General features: G+C 37.8%; 1 pseudogene; it reads right to left on the bottom strand.

Moving 5' to 3' along the window:
• Positions 1-141: 141 nt before the first annotated feature.
• Positions 142-15,656, bottom strand: part of LOC141444069 (uncharacterized) — a 41,454-nt pseudogene continuing 25,939 nt past the window's right edge.

Below are 15,656 nucleotides of genomic sequence, written 5' to 3'. Positions count from 1 at the left end.
TAAACCTGTGAAGTACTTCAATTGTGTGTGTGAAGTGCCCAATCTGCACTGGCCCTTATCTGAGAGGAGGCCTGTGCCGAGCAGTGGGACGTACAAGGCTGGCATGATTTAGTAAGTTTCCATTGCCAAAAAAAAGAGAGTTTATTTTTTTAAAGACCCACCAGTTATATTGAGCACGACGCGCTCCCCGTGCGTGGCGACGATGCGCCACTCGCAGCGCTCGGGCGACGCCGGCGCAGCTTCCGAGCCCCAGCCCGGAGAGTTGAACCAGCCTGAGTTGCCCAGGAGAGTGCGCCCGCATTCTACATAGAAGACAAATGTTTTCTATAAAAAAAAAATGGTTGCGTTCAACAAACGTCCATCAGCCAAATATGTGGTCTACCACCCTAAAGTTGATAATCGTTTGCATGTCATAAAACAATAATGCCAATACGTGTCTGTCAACTTGAAAGTTTGACTTTAGTGACAATATTCATTTGAGAGGAACTTGTTTAAAAATTGATAGAACACTTATTTGGCTGATGGATTCAAAAAGCTGGAACGAATGGATTGAATGAGCGAAGGAAAGTATCTGTGTGTTACACACAAACATGAAAATGTAATTTTGCTACAAAACTGTCTAAATAAATAAATATAAATAAATAATATTTATTCACTTGAACAGCGGTTACAGAGATGTTCGGTTGGTACACATAAAAATGAGTAGAATGTTCAGCACTCTCGCCGGCATCACCAGCATGTGAATATAAAAGTTGCAATTTAATTTCATGCAATAATTAACGACTAAGAACCAAGTAGGCCAAGCAACTTATAACATTAAATAATTTATGGAGATAAGAATTATTAGCAGACACATTTATTTATTACTAACATATTTTAAAGCCATACACTAACAATTTTATGGATAATCATCTGAAAATAAGCTATTATTATTGTCATTATCATTTTTTTTACTCAAAGAGTTTCTCGACATTAAGTCGGTTATTTTTTTTTTGGTACTTAATACGGGCATATGCCAAGTATCAAGTTACCAGTGTGTCAAATGTGTTATGTTATAATTGTGAATTTTGCTGTGTGTTTGTGTGATTGTTTTCTTGGTTGTTATGCAGAGGTAGTGAAGTTGGATTCAGGAATCGACGCACTATCGAGCAAGTGTCTAAAACTATTGATTTCTGTAAGGGTATGTAGGTGTTCTCGTGGAGATCTAGTATTTTAAGTGCTGTGTTAAGGGTTTTTGGGATAATGCCGGTCGAGGAAATAATGATAGGGATGATTTTAACGACATCTTGGTGCCACATCTGTTTGACTTCGTCTGCTAACGGTATGTATTTTTGTATTTTTTCTGTGTGTTTCTGTTTAAGGTTGTGTGTGTTGGGAACGGCGACATCTATAAGGTAAGTGGTTTTAGTAGATTTTTGAATGAGTGTAATGTCGGGTCTATTGCTGAGGATGGTACGGTCTGTTATTATGTCTCGGTCCCAGTAGAGTTTGGTAGTACTATTTTCTAATACATTCTTTGGTTTATATTGGTAGTAGGGTGTGTAGGTTGTTAGTAGTTTGTGTTTTAGTGCTAGCTGTTGATGTATATGTTTAGCGACGTTGTTATGGCGGTGAGTATATTCTTTGAGGGCAAGAAAACTGCATCCTCCTGTGATATGATCTATTGTTTCGGTGTTTTGGCGGCATAGCCTACATTTATCGGTTTCTATTGTTTCCTTTAAGATGTATCTAGAGTAGTTTCGGGTTTTAACGATTTGGTCCTGTATGGCTATGAGGAATCCTTCCGTCTCGCCAAAAATGTTTCCTTTAGTGAGCCATGTACAGGACGCTTTCTGGTCTATGTGTTCTTGTGTTAACTGATTTGGGTGTTTTCCATGTAATGCTTTACTCTTCCATCTCTCTATTTTTTGTTCTTCTGTGTGGATTTTAAGTTTCGGGTCAAATTGTTTGTTGTTAAGCTGTAGGGGTGTTCCTGATTTAGGTAGGTTAAAAATTGCTTTATGTAGTGGGCTGTCGGTAGCTTTTGTGAGAAAATATGATCGCAAATTGTCTATTTGTTTATAGTGTAAATTTTTTATGTCTATGTAACCGCGGCCTCCGAGTTCTCTGTTAAGTGTAAATCTTTCTATTGCTGAGTGAATGTGGTGAATATTGTGTCTATTGCATGCTGTACGTGTTGTGGTGTTCAGAGCTTCTAATTCGGTGTCTGACCATTTAACTATTCCGAAAGAATATGTAAGTATCGGGATGGCGTATGTGTTAACTGCTTTAGTTTTATTTCTGGCTGATAATTGGGTTTTTAGTATTTGGTTAAGTCTTTGCTTGTACTTACTTTTCAATGTGTTTTTTATTTCTGTGTGGTTTATGCGTGTGTTTTGTAAATAGCCTAAATATTTGTAAGCGTCTTTGGCTTCCATTCTGTCAATAGTGCCTCCCTGTTGTAGATTGTATGGTTCTGTCTCGTTATGTTTTCCTTTAATAATACTATTAATTTTACATTTGTCGGTTCCAAACGTCATTTTGATGTCATTACTGAAATCTTCTGTTTGTTTAAGTAGATGTTCTATGTTTTTTCTGTTAGGTGCGTAAAGTTTTATGTCGTCCATATAAAGTAGGTGCGTCAGTTGGATATTGTTTTGTCTGTCAATTGTGTATCCACAGTTGGTCTTGTTTAGGATTCTGGAAAGCGGATTTAGCGCTAAGCAGAACCACAATGGGCTGAGTGAGTCACCTTGGAAGATACCACGGGCTATTTTTATTAGGGTTGTACTTAGTGTCGTTCTTCCTGTTTGAATATTTAATTTAGTTCTCCATTTTGTCATTGCAGTTTGTAAAAATTCTATTAGTGTAGGATCTATTTTATATATTTTGAGAACATGTATGAGCCATGAGTGTGGTACGCTGTCAAATGCTTTCTGGTAGTCTATGTATGAGTAGTATAGGTTTCTGTTATTCTGTTTGGCTTGGTTGTGAATCTCGGTATCTATTATTAGCTGTTCTTTGCATCCTCTCGATCCTTTACAACAGCCTTTCTGTTCTTCTAATATTATTTTGTTTTCGGTAATGTGTGTTGTGAGCTTGTGTGAGATGATAGATGTCAGTAGTTTGTAAATTGTAGGTAGACATGTAATAGGTCTGTATTTGGCAGGATTGGTCGTGTCGTTGTCTTTGGGTTTTAAATAGGTGATGCCTTGAGTAAGGAATGGGGGTATGTCGTGTGGGTTGTGTACGAGATGGTTCAGTATGTTTGCAAGATATTCGTGTGTCGAAGTGAAATATTTTAGCCAATAGTTTTGTATTTTGTCAGGGCCTGGTGCTTTCCAATTGAGTGTTTTTTTGGCTGCTTGTGTAACATCGTCTTTACTAATGGTGATTTCTGGCATTGCGCTTATATTTCCTACTTCTTCTGCTTCTATTGTTGCCCAGGATGCGTGTGGATTGTGTTGTATTGGTGAGGACCAGATGTTTTCCCAGTAATGTTGGATGGTGTTGATGTCGGGTGGTTGTGTAATTGTTATGTGTTCTGAGTTCAGTTTTCGGTAGAACAATTTCTGATTGGTGTTAAATAAGTTATTGTCAGTTTTTCTTTGATTGCTAATTTTGTATCGGCGCAGTCGTTTAGAGTATGCTTGTAGTTTTTGTTTATTACTGTCTAATTGATCTACCATTTCGTCTCTGCTTTTATTGTGAGGGTTCAGTTTTGCTTGTTTTCTTTGTGTAAGGTTTCCTTGTAAGTATTGTGTAACCAGTCCTATTTCCTTTCTAAGAGCTGTAATTTTATTATTCAGTCGTCTTTCCCACTGTGCTTTCTTTTGTTGGTTCTGTGCTGTCTCGTTATTAATGTGTGGTAAATTACTATTACTGTGTGATGCATGACGTGGTGAATGGTGTTGTGTTGTGTTGCTATTAGTGTGTAATGTTGTGTTGGATAATATATGTTGTGACGTATCTCGTCTGTGATGTTGTGTGTGATTAATGGTGGCTGCTGTATTTTGACGTGTTTTTTGGTTCTCATGTGCGTTAGAATGTATTGTAGTGACTGTAGCTGCTGCGCAGTATATAAATGTATGTAATTCTTCTAAAGTTACTGTCTGTATGCTCTTTAAATGCTTATCCATTATATCATTAACTGTATTGACAACGTGTATCATCTTTCTTGTTGTTTGAAGTTTTGGGATGGCGGGTCTAAGGGTTGGGTCTGTATCTGAATATTTGAGGAGCATTTCTGCAAACGTGTCTTTGATTTTCTCGTGAGTGAATGAATCGTATGGTGTGCTTGCTGTTTCTAGATTAACTATTGTTTCTTGTGGGGGAGTTTCGTTAAAAATATCGTTTTCTGTTTGCGCTTCTACGATTGATTGTGCTGTGGGTTGAGAAATATGTTGTGTCTGCTCAGGGGTGTATGATGCATGAATTGGGTTGTGTGAATTATGGATGTGGTCGAAATCATTGTCTGTGTTTGTGGATGGTGTGACGTTAATTATTTGTGTCTCAGATGTATGGTTTTCCTGAGTGTGAGGGTTAAAATTCGGTGTTGACTGTGATACTAGTTCCTTAATTCTTTCTCTTTCTTGTGGTGGTATTCTGTTGCTTCTAAATATGACTCTAATTTGATCTGCTAATCTTTGTTCTGGTATGTGTTTTAGTTCTGGGAATATCTGTGTAAATTGCTGATGAAGAAGTAGTCTGTACGAGGTCAGATCTGTTTCGCAATGTGTGACGATATAGTAGCAACGAAGGAGCTCTCTGTTGATATTATCAGTCCACTTCATTCGTTGTCTACTTTTACCAGCCAGGGTGGTTGCAGGGCACATTTCCTGCAAAGCACTTCGTGCTGGGGTGTTGGTGTAGATATTTGGTGTGTGTGTAATGTTTACGCGCTCATTAACTGTGTTGGTTTGTGATATACGCGTGTCGTTGATGCCAATGATGGACTCAGGAGGATTAGCAGAAGCTTCCTGCGTAACATCGAGTGGCATTGGTGATAATGTGGTGGATCGTGATGAGGATGTGTTCTGATTTGAGTAAGAGTGTGGTGATGAGCTTGGTGAGGGGAATAAACTGTGTATGGATGATGTGGGTGATGAAGGGTGTGTGTGTGTTTGGGTATCGACTGCTACTGAGTCGCGTTCCGCAGCAGTTCTCAACTGGGCAGAATTATGCGATACGGTGTCCCCCCCAGAATACGTGGGACAGCCTGAGCTAACAAGCTCAGGGCGGGATTCTCCGTCGCGGTTGGCTTCGGTACCCGCCTGGGGTAGATATCTACCGTTTCTTAGGCGCATCGCATATGTAGGTTTACTATAGCTCCGTTAGCCATTGGTAAGTTATTAGCTAAATAAATAGCTGCCAATGTCCGCCCCTCACGTGATCACAGGTGTTCGGATCGGACGTGGAGTTAGGTTTGTGAGGGGCTTATTATTATTATTATTATCATTATCATTATCATTATTATTATTATTATTTAGACATGTCACTCTTAATGCATTAGGATGGATATATTATTTAATTCGATCAATTTCTTTTGGATAGGAAATCCTTTATACAATAGAATCTTTTTTTTAGTAACCATTTAAAAAGTGCGCTAACAAATTGGTTATATTTCAAGTCAGCAATATCTCGTGGAATATTGTTAAAGATCCTTACTGCCATATTGTAACAATTCCTTGAGCGTAATTTCGAAACAGTTTAAGCTAAGCGACATTACTTTCGTTCAATCCATTTGTGCCAGCTCTTATGAATAGAACTGCACTGCTATAATAACATAACGGCTATCTCAAAAACGGCTGAACAAATTTTGATAAAACATATCTAAGAACCATTGCTAGAAAGCCTGATTTCAAATAAAAAACCGCATCCAAATCGGTTCACCCGTTTAAGAGCCACGGTGCCACAGACAGACAGACACACATAGCGGTCAAACTTATAATACCCCTCTTTTCGCTTCGGGGGTTAATAAAAATAAATAATACATATTACAAAAAAAAGTACTTAAAATACCTACATAAAATAATATCCGATACGACTCTATTTCTTTCTAGGACCGGTAGGACGCGACGCGTCAGACTGTACTGTACTGTACAATATTATCTCTTTCCTAAACAATTGGTAGGCGTTCCGACTTATGATAATGGCGATTGATGACACCACACATCGATCGGTAGGTGAAAGAAAGCGATCAAGATTTTCGGATTGTTGGTCAATTTCCCCGATTGTCTAATTGGTAGGACAACTTGGCGCACATGGCCACAGTAGGCGTGGGTTTGAACCCCATTTGGAGCACCCGAAAATCTTGTTCATTCTTTCATTACCTACCTAATAATCTCCAAAATCTCATAAAGCAAACTCAAACTTATAAAAATAAATAATATGGGAAGACAAATAGTAATGTAAGCGACAAATAAACCGTACGCACATTCATGCAAGCATACTCGTATTCTCTCTCTCTCTCACACACACACACACACGCGCGTGAGATACACCTTTGGTCCCATCTGCACTTTTCATCAGGTGAGATAAGAGTCAATCACGGGTCAGTTTTATGTACTTAAATAAAAACTTTCTGCAGTTTCAGTCAACTATAAGATATGGCGTCGACTGTCGACTGTACTGCTTGACATTTAATTATTAGGGAGTTAAAGCTTTTGTCCATAAGGCCTTTAAGTCCGTGACGGGTCCAAGCTGATTTATGGAGCGGTTTCTTACCATTTGTTTGAATGAAATAATTATAATTAAATACATTTGCTATCTCGTCGAATAAGCTTAGCAGTTAAGACCCAACGAGTTAATTATTGTTTCTCTTAATTGTTCTTAGTTAAACTGCCATAGTAGCCTAAAAAAGCCGCGGCGAGCTAGTGGTTTGACCTATTGCCTGTGAAACAGAGGGTTCTCTAAGTTTCTCGGAACTTATGTGCAAAATTACATTATAAAATTACCATGAGTGAAGGAATATACATATGTAAGAACCAAATTCAACGGCGAAATTACTACAAACTCAGTCTACTCATTTTAAGCGGAGGCCTGTGTTCATCACCATCATCATCATCATCATGTCAGCCGAAAGACGTCCACTACTGGACATAGGCCTCCCCCAAGGATCTCCACTCAGACCGGTGTTGTGCTTTCCGCATCCACCGGGATCCCGCGATCTTAACCAGGTCGTCGCTCCATCTTGTTGGAGGCCTACCGACAGCTCATCTCCCGGCCTGTGATTGGCGGTGGGGAATACTCGTAAATGTATAGGCTGAGCTGAATACTTACTAGCACATTTATACAGAAGATTCGTCTGCGCTATGTCTGACACGCTCAACCTCACTCGCTGTCCTATCTCGGGCCTCTTCTTCCCATGGACTTCTAAAGGCAATATCGTGTCTAAATACGTTCCTTTACTGAATGTGTTCCGAGCATAATGCATGATAGAGTCGTAGTCATATGTTTGACCTAGCGAGTTGACTTCTTCTTCTGTCAGCTTGTTGAAATTGTATTCCTGGCCTGAAAAAAAAAACAAAGAGTTATATTAATAAAAAAACAAGTTGATTACTGCGCTACACTTGTCTGCTGGATAAATCTGATGTATTGGGATATTGTGCGAGGCAGCTTCGGGTAGGTTACGGGGATCTAAGTTGTTCAGTCGAGTGCAAAAATTTATTTAACCCTTCTAAAATATGTAATACAAACTCTTATTCCACCGTAATAAAGCCGTGGTAGCATATTTTTGAGTGTTTCGGATAGATACATATTTTAGCACTTGACTGTACATCAACCCTCTCGAGCCTAATAGAATTTTTTGTCACTTCAAAGTATGTTTTCATTCAAAAGCTGTGGAATCAACATATTATTATATACTCGTAATATAGGGTACTTCCTGTTGCTAAGAAATTATGTAATTTGACAACAAGTAGTGTCATGATGCAAGTAAAGGAAATAGTTAATTGTGTCACAAGGGAGCAAAATGGTTTATTTACGTCGAGGGCGTACATTGAATACAGAATGTAGCGAAGGATTCTACAATAGAATCCTGAGCGTAATGAGGGATTCAAGTGTTAACGCCCAAGATGAAAACAATTTTGCTCCCGAGTTGCTCATACAACTTTTCACACCGAGCATTAAGAAACATGAAAAAACAAATTCTAAATATTATTAAAGAACCACCAGCATAGAAAATGGCGTGGCTTTACAATTATCAACTTCAAAAAATGGCATTTGCCATAAAACACTTCGAAAAGCCTTGAACAGAAAAGTTGCAGTTTGCTCCCTCTCGTCAGGGAGGAAAAGTTTCTTTTCTGAAGGAGAGGTGTGGAAAAAAAATTATGACTTAAATGTATACGTAACCATCTTTGCGCGAGCCCGAATAACCTATACTTCGCCGTGTTTTATATCATAAATCGACTACAAGATATGGATTTATCAATTTCAACAAGCAACAAATTCGACAAGTACATCTCTGACTCGAGACTAACAAATCCAAAACCAATCGTGCCCTGAGGGTTGTAAGGTTATTATAAACCGCTTTTAATCCCGAAAGTGTGAGCAAAATTAATTGGGAAGCCAGGGATTAACTTGCTTACAAGTAGCTTTCCAGCCATCGCATCGGCTGCTAATCTTGAGTTTTGTTCTGAATTACAATGGCTTTCCAAGAAAAGTTCAGTCCCCATTTGAAAGTAATTATTATGTATACATTTTTGCGGCTTTTGCTGTAGAAACATTAGGTCCATGGAGCCCAGATGCTTACAAAATTATTGCTAAATTATTTGAAATTAATCATAACCATATTATGATAGGCTGGTCCATTTCTCGCCCAACGTATTGGCATCAGAATCCACCGCGGAATGCAGCCAGCCCTTTTGGGCACATTTCCATAAGGATAGGACTTATACGTCGTATAGTTGGATTTGGGTTATTAATGTCTTTCTCAACATACTTACTACACACGGACACACTCAAGCACACACACACACACACACACACACACACACACACACACACACACACACACACACACACACACACACACACACACACACACACGCATAATGATAATGGTTGCTATTTCTTATTTTAGTTCTGTTAAGTATATTATATAATGTTCTCTGTATTCTAATCCTATTGACAAGTGTTGTGGGATTGTGTTGTTGCCAGATTTCAGCATATTTAGGTATTGACTTCATGGAAGAGCTCCGACTGCTGAAATACAAGTTTATACCTAGCTTGGCAGCTGTGGCCCACTTTATTTACGATTTGGTTTAGTTACTACATATATTAGTCTAAAATACTTGTACCTTTTTATGGAAATAAAGAATTATTATTATTATTAGTTTTTAATTCAATTGTACAGTAACCTGCATAAATATTTGCCAAGGCGCAGCGGAGCATGCAAAAATATCTGACACGTCCTACCGCTTTTTTGTGGCAGGGCAGATATAATGTGACTGCAAGAAGAAGTTTTCATATAATCTGATTGATAGATTCTTAACAAATATACCTACACAAAAATGAACATTGCAAATTAAATATGATCATTCCCATTTTTCTCGTCTGTACCTAAATGAACTCGACTAAGACTATCTGCTTCTATATAGACATTACGCAATAACAGAGCACGACCTAGTTCGCCAAAAACCTCCATTCGACACAAAGTTATCAGCAAAACTCGCAAACGATTCACTAAAGAGAGCCCAGGACATCCTGGCAACTTAAACAATGCAGAATTAGGGCACCATGACGTTCTAAAATTATCCTAAACCCTTCACGTTTCAGTTGAAATTTCTTTGAAACTTCAAGACAAGTGGCAAGCTCGATGATATTTTAAAGTTGGTAGGCAAGATATATTTTAGGGTTACTGTGGGGCAATTTGTATGGAAGATAGTTTAAATAGCTGGCCTAGTAGGTTTAGTCGGCATTTTAGTAATTCCTGTGTAAGCATGGAGGTGACCCAATTAAATACGTAGCGTAATACGCCGGGGACCGGGAAAGGTTTGGATACTCTGGTTGGATTTAGTTTTATAGGGATTTTGTTATTGGGTTTGTTAATCCTTTTTATCCCAGTAAGTAATATTAATATTATAAATGCAAACGTTTATAACTTTATTTGTTTGTTTGTTACCTTATAAATCATGTCTAAATCGCTGAACCGAATTAGATGAGATTTGGTATACAGATAGTTTGAGTGCCAGGGATGGACAGGATAGTTTAAATCCTGAAAAAGTGCATAGTTCCAGCGGGATAGCGATAAACGAACTCTACGTGGTCGGAGTCGCGGACAATAGCTAGTGTTTACTAATATTATAAATGTAAACGTAACTCTGTCTGTCTGTCACTTCCAAAAATTCACTTCAAAAAACGCACTCGCGAATAAATTTAATGGTGAGTGTTAAGTTCTTAATCCACACTAGGTCCGCGAGGAAACTACAGCCCAAGCCCTCTTGTTTTGAGAGGAGTTCTGTGGGACGTGTATATACTTCGTTTTTATAGCATTAGAAAGAAGGTAAGCGATCTTGACGTGTATTTTTATTGAAAAACGCTTTTGAAAATAAGTCACAGTAAATATGTAACAATTAGCAAGGCGTACGATCATTTACATCCTTTTGGTATCATCAGTAATAATTACTGTTTTTAAAATGTTTTTCAATAAAAAGACTCGTTAAGATTGTTTACCCTTTTTCTTATGCAAAAAAAAGAAGTACAAGCCGAGATAATGTGCAATCTTTGACTTGTGAAACGACACCCACTAGAGAATTAACAGCTGCTTGCATCAGTTCTGTCATTAAGATTACGTCGGATAACCTCTGCCGGCCTAGTTGTCAATGAGGTATAGGAGGTATAGTTATGTATTATGTTGTCATCATCATCAGCCGGAAGACGTCCACTGCTGAACAAAGGCTTCCCCCCTAGAACTTTGTTGTATCCATCAAACGCATCGATAGTAACTATCCTGTCTACTAAGAACATCCTGTCTAAAAGACAGTAGGTATATTTATTGTGAGAGAAGGCCGGGCCAGGAAGGGCCAGCTGGAAAAATAAGCATGTTGAATTGGCAATGGACGGGCCACATCGTTCGAAGAATAGCATAGTTGGAGATAGATTTAATATCCGTATATTCTAAAGTTGTCCTATTCCGAATTTGAGAACCAAACGCGGCGAACATAAAACACACTTCCCCTATAATATACAATAAAATAAAATTAGAATATACGGATATTAAATCTATCTCCAACTATGCTATTCTTCGAGCGATGTGGCCCGTCCATTGCCAATTCAACATGCTTATTTTTCCAGCTGGCCCTTCCTGGCCCGGCCTTCTCTCACAAGAAATATACCTACTATCTTTTAGACAGGATGTTATTTTATAGTAACATGTATATTTAGTTAAGGTATCTTAGGTTAGTTATTTTTGTCCTCCTTTTAACTTAAATAATTTTAAAATAATTTTAATTTGCTTTATAACGTTGAGAAACAGTGCTCCTTAAGCAAGCATAGACATAAAGATGGTAAAATCTACTATTTATTATAACTGGATATAGCCCTAGTAACGGCCTTGTTACTTGTTGTTTTTGTTACAAGTAAGTATCATGTTATCCGGTATAAATAAATAACAATAAACAAAAATAACATTGTTGCTAATTGAATTAGAAGTATGTTTACGTTGTATTGACCTATGTGCGATCCTTGGCTACGGACAACTAACAGGAAAAACGACGCGTTATCTTATAATATCAGTTATTTACAAAGTCATCATTATCATTATCCCAGCCTATATACGTCCCACTGCCGGGCACAGGCCTCCTCTCAGAAAGAGAGGGCTTGGGCCGTAGTTCCCACGCGGGCCCAGTGCGGATTGAGAACTTCACACACACCATTGAATTGCTAAGCAGGTGTGTGCAGGTTTCCTCACGATGATTTCCTTTACCGCAAAGCTCGTGGCAAATTTTAAATGCAGTTTCGCACATGAATTTCGAAAAACTCAGAGGTGCGTGCTAGTCGGGGTTTGAACCCACAATCCTCTGCTTCAGAGGCCACAGGTCGAACCACTAGGCCACCACAGCTCTCCGGCAACTCCTAAGTAGTAAAAAGAATACTTATATAGATTCTAACGCATCAATTCTAGGCAAATTCAGTGCATTAAATCCTAAATCAAACAATTTAACTTAAATTAATGAATGTTAGTAAATCTTTATTATAGTAAATCTTTATTAATATCTTGTTATACCATTATATAGTATATATGGTCCTTGTTAATAATAATTGATAGAGGCCGTATCGCCTAACGTTTCTGACGCTGGCGATTGCAATCAAATGACAGATTTCGCATACAAAAACTGTCAAAAACGATAAAAAGCGTCAAAAGCGTTAAAAACGTTAGGCAATAAGGCATCACGCGTCTGCAATAACCCCTGGTGTTGCAGATGTTTATGGGCGGTGGTGATCTCTTACCATCAGGAGACCCACTTGCTCGTTTTCCATCCAGTCGAATAAAAAAAAATCTGTTCGGTACATTAAAGTACTCCGAATTGACATTGTCAATGTAATCTTTTTTAAAAGCGTTTATACCTGCTGAGCTGGCAACGTTGCATTTTTGTTAGTTTTTCCTGTTTAAAATCCAATTAAAGTTTTGTAAAGCAGGCAATTAGCAAATAATAAAAAAATCTCCTCGTACCTACGTGTTGATACTGGCCACGATGAAAGTTTAAACTCGGAACACCTAATTACTCATACGTAGATAAATAAGTGGCCAGTGCTACAATGTTGCCAGGCTCGTGAATAAAAACTCCAAAGATTTTTGTCCATGTTTACAAGCATTTTGGCAGTGAATGCTAACTGGGTCATCCTAAAATGGTGAATGGACCGGAAGGTATTTCTTCGTCTGATTATGCGTTGGTAGGCGCTGCGTGCTCGCTTGAATGTGTTATGACAATGCCAGTTTGCGTGTTAATATACCAGCTGATTTTTTTTGGGATACAATCCGAACAAGGCGCGAATTTAAATTAAGTCATCCTTATCTGCTTAACTGTAACATATTATTAAAAAAAGTTGTGACTAAGAAGTCTCTTAGTCTCTTAGTTAGTAGATAGTCATCTAAATGAGACATAATATAATATATAGAAAAAGAAAAACTGTTTATAGAATTTACGATATTTCCACGGGATAGAAAGTTCTGCTATGATATGGTTGGATTTAGGGGCTGTTTCACCATCCATTGATTAGTGTTAACTGACGGTTAAATGTAATGCCGTCTCTATTTGTTTTGTTCGAATAGACGAAGACGGCATCGCATTTAACCTTCAGTTAACACTAATCAATGGATGGTGCAGCAGCCCCTTACTGTTATTAAGTACAAATGGAAAACAGGCTACTCGCTATTTTACGCTCAAAAATGCCAATTTGAAATACAGCAACAAGGAAAACTGTTCATCTTTGTTCAAATTTGATATGGGCTTTAAAATGGCCATTTTGTATTTATATAGACTCAGAAAAATTAATGAAGAAAATAATGAAAAATAATGAATTCAATGAAGTGTGTGAAGTTCCCAATCCGCACTGGGCCTGCGTGGGAACTCCGGCCCAAGCCCTCCCATTTTGAGAGGAGGCCTGTGCCCAGCAGTGTAGACTGGGTTGAAGATTTATAAATATGTTTCAGATCACTCGAGCATATACATATTATATTAAATTTTGTGCCTACATATTAAATTTTGGTCTTGATTTAAATTACTTTCACTTATAGCATATTCAATTTAGGTACAGCAAGAGTACTGAATTTTTTTGACTGTAACCGTTTAACATCAGGATGTAAACCACCATATTTTCCGTGTTATTAAAAGTGCTTTCGGCCGCAGTCGGCGGCGCCTGGGGGACTACTACGAAATTCGAAAATCGAAGTTCGTATCGTACAATCCCGCTGATTATGCTTATGGTGTTAATTAAGTAACTGAACCAGAAAATACGAGTAGTTTGCTCAGAATCGAGAGAAGAATCGATTACACTGTGTTTTAAATTAGGTTGTGCTTGTGTTCTTAAATCCTTTTTTAGGTTTCCGTACCCAAAGGGTAAAAACGGGACCCTATTACTAAGACTCCGCTGTCCGACCGTCTGTCCGTCCGTCTGTCCGTCTGTCTGCCCGTCTGTCACCAGGTTATATCGCATGAACCGTGATAGCTAGACAGCTTTAATTTTCACAGGTTATGTATTTCTGTTGCCGTTATAATAATAAATACTAAAAACAGAATAATATAAATATTTAACGGGGGCTGCCATACAATAAACGTCATTTTTGCTCGACATTAATAACGGCAACAGGTAGACGCTTGAAATATTCATAGAATATTTAGTCGTATGTATAGTTAGATATTTAGTCGTTATAAGTATTTAGTCGTTGTACTTATACTTAGATAATGGTACGTGCGCGTTCGTGCGCGAGTCCGACTCGCAATTGGCCGGTTTCCAATTAAATATTTTAGCGAGGTTGCATACATTTGGTTTGGATAATTTAATACTGGCCGTTTTGCTGTCAATGCGTGATTTTCTTCTAAAACCGTCAAAGCCCAAAGCGAAACCAACTGACAAATACAAATTATGGGCGTAGAGCTAAACGAGCATTTCTAAAAAAGTTTGTACATTTGATTTGCGACTTCGATTTGGATAAAAATTTGCAGGTTGGCATTTTGCAGGTATGTAGAGTGAACGATACTGAGTCGTAATAACATAGTCTCTCAAATGTCCCAATTGGTTTGTATGGAAATTTCCTTTTTTGTTACCAAAACTCTATGAATTTGCGGTAACAAAAAAGGAACTTTCCATACAAATTAATTGGGACATTTCGGGAGACCATGTTATTTAAACTCAGTATCGTTCACTCTATCTACCTGCAAATTTTTACCCAAATCGGAGTCGCAAATCAAATGTACAAACTTTAATAGAAATGCTCAAAAAAGAAGCAGAATTACTAACTTAGCAAAACATACGAATGTCTTTTAAAATAAAGAAGGTATTCAAAAATAAATGCAATTAACTAACTTAAAAAGATATTTGGATTGTCTGAGGTTTTTAGTTATTTAATTATTTTTTTAAATTTATTTATCTTAAAAACAATTAATTATTACATTTAGTGTTACTCGCCAAATTGTAACGTTTATTGGCGTACCCAACCTACGACCTTAACCATATAACCCAACCACCTCATTCTACATTGTACAAACTTACAACAAGAGTAACAAAAGAGATAAAAAAATTATGCATAAAAAAACTTTACGCACATAGGTACATATATGATTATTTTGGATCCCCGTGGATAAGTTACCGAGAAGAGAATCCCTCAATGCAGTTTTAAAACTGTTTTTACTAGTTTAGGGGTCTTTCTTAGTAAACTAATTTTATTAAAACTATTGGCACTACAATTTTGACATTCTTATTCAATTAACACCTTGTATTATTTTAATACAAGAGTGAGAGGAACGGTACGATATTAACTTCTATTTTCGAATTTTGTAGTAGCCCCCCCTGATCGCGGCGGGTAGCGCACTCGATTTCCGCCGATACATCAACAATGTCACGGCGACAGGGGGCTCTATTTAAAAACGGGACGTTATTGTTGGTTTGAAATGAAATATGTTTGTAGTTAAATGGTTCTTGTTCACGGAGAGTTAGACCTCTTCAAACTAAGTCGA

The sequence above is a fragment of the Choristoneura fumiferana genome, chromosome 29 (assembly GCF_025370935.1).
Source record: "Choristoneura fumiferana chromosome 29, NRCan_CFum_1, whole genome shotgun sequence".
Taxonomy (NCBI): Eukaryota; Metazoa; Arthropoda; class Insecta; order Lepidoptera; family Tortricidae; genus Choristoneura; species Choristoneura fumiferana.
The sequence above is the reverse complement of the archived record's forward strand: the minus strand, read 5'-3'. Positions and strand labels throughout refer to the sequence as shown.